Source organism: Ostrea edulis, chromosome 10 (assembly GCF_947568905.1).
Source record: "Ostrea edulis chromosome 10, xbOstEdul1.1, whole genome shotgun sequence".
NCBI classification, from domain to species: Eukaryota; Metazoa; Mollusca; class Bivalvia; order Ostreida; family Ostreidae; genus Ostrea; species Ostrea edulis.
Window position 1 is genome coordinate 28,923,377 of NC_079173.1, and position 3,835 is coordinate 28,927,211.

Here is a 3,835-nt window from a genome sequence, read left to right on the forward strand (position 1 = left end):
GCGCCGAGCTAAGGCCTAAATTTGAAGCCCTTCACCGGTCTTGGTGACGTCTCCATATGAGTGAAAAATTCTCTCTCTCTCTCTCTCTCGAGACGTTAAACAAGATACAATCAATCAAATACACTGACCCCAAAAAGAAACTTTGTTAAAATAAGGTCCCGTGTCGCGGCAAACGTTGGCACGTTTATGAACGCTCACTGTTACGGCCCTGAGCGCTAAAAATAGGTCTAAATTTGTGGTACTTCACCTACAACTGGTGACGTCTCAATATTGGATAAAAAATTCTCAACATGATTTAAAACACAACCAACTAGACATTTCATTCGCGAACTTTTCACTGATTTATGAACGTTACCAGCTACAGGTGAGGTATACAGTCGTAGCCATGGGAACACGTGATCGTACCAACGCCTGTCGTGACACGCTCTGTTTTTATATCAGAAAGACTCGCGATTCTTATTGCTTGACACAGAAACAGTCACTACATATGTAAAACGTCCGAGATTTAACTCTCGTTGCAAGTCACGACTGAAATGTACGAACCTCTCTGATCAGCATACATTTCAGCTGTGGCTTTAGATGATGAGGTTCAACGCGATGCAGGGATTGGGAGTTCCGATTCCGGTTTTGAAGCAAATGTTCTAACCACTAGGATTGATTCAATTTTTCTACAGTTCAGGAAATTATAGTATAATGTGTCTTGTTATTGCACGATACAATCTGTCATTGGGTCAGTTGCTGCCTGACTTGTTTCATAACTATTGTTAAGCCGTTCATTACACACTCACTTTGACTACGGATAACTCTGTTTGCCTGATCAAGATATATGGATCACAGTGTGACCGGTCGACAGGGGATGCTTACTCCTCCTAAGAACCTGATACCCCCTCTGGTATGCCCAGGGATCCGTGTTTGCCCAACTCTTGATTTTGTATTCCTCATTAGGGGTAATGAGATTGATCACTGTCCTTTACAATTAATAAATGTCCTTTTGAGAAGATCAAATTAAAATCTAAATTTTGCCTGTTTTAAACCTTGTCGACTATGAAACTTGATAAGGAATTGACTGCAGGATTTTGTAATCGACTTTTATTTCATATGGCTTCAGTTGTAGCTGTTTGGGAGAATTGGGAGAGAATATAAATCAACAAATCACGTTATCTGCCAGGACCGCGTCAACATAGGTAGTGATCCAACCACTAAAATCACATTATCTGCCAGGACCGCGTCAACATAGGTAGTGATCCAACCACTAAAATCACATTATCTGTCAGGACCGCGTCAACATAGGTAGTGATCCAACCACTAAAATCACATTATCTGTCAGGACCGCGTCAACATAGGTAGTGATCCAACCACTAAAATCACATTATCTGCCAGGACCGCGTTAACATAGGTAGTGATCCAACCACTAAAATCACATTATCTGCCAGGACCGCGTCAACATAGGTAATGAATGCTCCTCCGCCAAACGTTCGGCATTTAGAAGTGAGAGTCAAGGATATATCGAATATGACTTTAAAGGGGCATTAGCTGTGAAAGTTATGGCAACCATTCCCCCCCCCAAAAAAAAAAAATTTCCCGGTGGCATAGGGATATATTTTATATAATTAATGACTAATAAGAACATTTATTTTGTATAAAAAGAAAAGAAGCCTGCTGGTACAACTACTTTAGATAACCACTTTTAGTGTAAAGAAATATATAAGGAAGAATTATTGTCTTGCAAGACAATAATTATTTATTCATCAAAACCACATATCCGTGTGCCTGCTTTGAGGTAAAAAGTGTTTGAAATCATTAAATACTGGTGATATTACTGAAATATGGATCACGGCGGGTGTGACCGGTCGACAGGGGATGCTTACTCCTCCTAGGCACCTGATTCCACCTCTGGTATATCCAGGGGTTCGTTTTTGCCCAACTCCTTATTTTGTGTTGCTTATAGGAGTTATGGGATTTATCTCTGCTCGATATCTTCACCTTTCATATGAAAGATGGAGTGATTTTCATTGAATTAAATTTTTAGTGACAAAATGACAGTTAATGCCCCTTGGCACGTTCATTCACCTACAGCTGGTGAGATGTCAATGAGTGAATATCTCGAAGGGACTTTAAACAAGGAAATAACAAATAGTCATTTACTGCGCATCTTTTCTGCGCACGGTTGAAGTCTTATATTGCTTATATCGTTGTATTCTTACATTTCCGCTCATATGTTTTAATGTTTAAAAAAAAATACCTGGTAAATTGATATGACTACACCAGTAAACGAACTCATTTGTAGCCGTTTGTTTTCGGTCCGCATAGGGCTTTAATGAATTTTTGAAAATATCTTTGAACACAAGCGTAGTTGGAAAATATGGAAGGATTTTTTTCATAATTAAAATGTGGTGGCAATGAGATATTTTAGAGGTTTTTATAAGAGGTGGATCTGTAGCTCTCTGGTCTGTCCCAACCCCTCTCGAGACCATCAGTTCTGCATCGGATTGAACGACAACGAAATATCAATGGCGTATTAAGTCAAATGTGTGTACGCCAATACGGAATATCGGAACTATAAAATTTTGACAAAGAAAAAAAAAGAGAGGTAACGAAAAATCTGCGTTACTTGGGCAACTCTTGTATACAAATTAGTGATGGTTAAGAACGGTTCATTTTAAGATTCAAAAATATCTGCCTGATACAAAGATTATGTTTCAGAAGTTGTAAGCGAATGTTTGAGTATTGAAAGCATGAGTAAATTTCTTCATGTGGTAGCAACATACACCCCCACCCACCCCCACAAAGACATAATAACAGTGCCAGATGTTTCGCCTGCCTAATGTGGATATTTACTCAGCTTGCTAGATTTTCATGAGTCCTTATAACAACCGACCGCTATGCAATGATAGGGAAAAAACACCGCATTATATAAACCTATGTTCGGGCAAAGATTAGAGGGCGAGGGGTTCCGATTGCATGCGATAGTTAAAATGCACATGTTCTTGCTCACTGAAGAGTTGCCTAAGTCAACGCAGAAATCGAGATCTCGTTAGGCATATCAAATAGTAAAATCACGATAGAATCGCGGAGACGAATAATGGGTCCAATATTCCGTATTAGGCAGGGAGTCTAGAGAAATCTTTGGGGCCCCCAGTCGACCCACAACAAAGCCCTGATGTGAACCAAGGTGGCCAAGAACCCAAAAGCCTCGCCATGGCAGTTTGAAAGAACAGACTAACGCATGTTTTTAAAGACTGGATTTGGCTTATTTTGCATGTACTACAAATTTAGGGATAAAATGACATTCATGATAGTCGACAAATCTGAGGGAAATCAGATCTAAATTTGTATTGATCACTTATAAAGTCCAAGTATTTTGAACTGCAACGGTTACCGAAACTAAGTGAATCTTTATGGCTTTTCGGTCACAAGAATGAACGATAAGTTATACTAAAACAAAACGATACCCTCTCTCTCTCTCTCTCTCTCTCTCTCTCTCTCTCTCTTGGAATATCGATCACCATGACATTATCGGAAAATGAAGCCTGGTCGTTTTGGCGTCAATGACACCTACACCATCGAACACCGATACCCCAATCAATTACTCCATTAATCAATTCTAATCAATTACTATTTTTAAGTGAATATTGTAGCGTTTAGTTTTTCTTCATCATCGTCTTTGTTCCATTCCATTACTCTTATCTTGCACTTCAGTTTTTGAATGAAACGGAAAATGTCTCTTTTCGTGGTTAATTTCGTCATAAGTGACGCTGCACATCTGCGCTCTTAGAACGGTGCTTTGGTATTGTTTTTTTTTTATCAATAATATATTGTACTGTTTTTTTCTTCT